Source organism: Lycium barbarum, chromosome 5 (assembly GCF_019175385.1).
Source record: "Lycium barbarum isolate Lr01 chromosome 5, ASM1917538v2, whole genome shotgun sequence".
Taxonomy (NCBI): domain Eukaryota; kingdom Viridiplantae; phylum Streptophyta; class Magnoliopsida; order Solanales; family Solanaceae; genus Lycium; species Lycium barbarum.
In genome coordinates this window covers 9,654,420-9,654,996 of record NC_083341.1, presented here as the reverse complement: position 1 = coordinate 9,654,996, position 577 = coordinate 9,654,420, and positions in this window count along the sequence as shown.

Sequence of the window (577 nt, the reverse complement as noted above, 5' to 3'; positions counted from 1 at the left end):
CTTTCAAGAAACATGACTCAGTCTGGGTGATTGTGGATAGACTCACCAAATCCGCTCATTTTATACCAGTTCGGGTTACTCATACCGCAGAGCAGTTAGCAAATATTTACCTCTGTGAGATAGTACGACTTCATGGTGTGCCTATTTCTATAATATCTGATCGAGGTGCACAATTTACTGCTGAGTTTTGGAAGTCTTTTCAGAAGTCGTTGGGTTCACAGGTCGAGTTGAGTACAGTTTTTCATCCACAAACTGATGGACAGTCTAAGCGAGTTATTCAGATTTTAGAGGACATGCTTAGAGCTTGCACGATTGATTTTGGTGGTCATTGGGACAATCAGTTGCCTTTGGCAGAGTTTACTTATAATAACAGCTACCAATCGAGTATACAGATGGCGCCGTTTGAGGCTCTATATGGTCGCATATGTCGTTCACCAGTTGGATGGTTCGAACCGGGCGAAGCACAACTATTAGGTCTAGATCTGGTTCAGCAAGCCTTGGAAAAAGTTGCATTGATACGAGAACGGCTTCGGACAGCACAAAACAGACAAAAGTCCTATGTAGATAAGAAAGTACA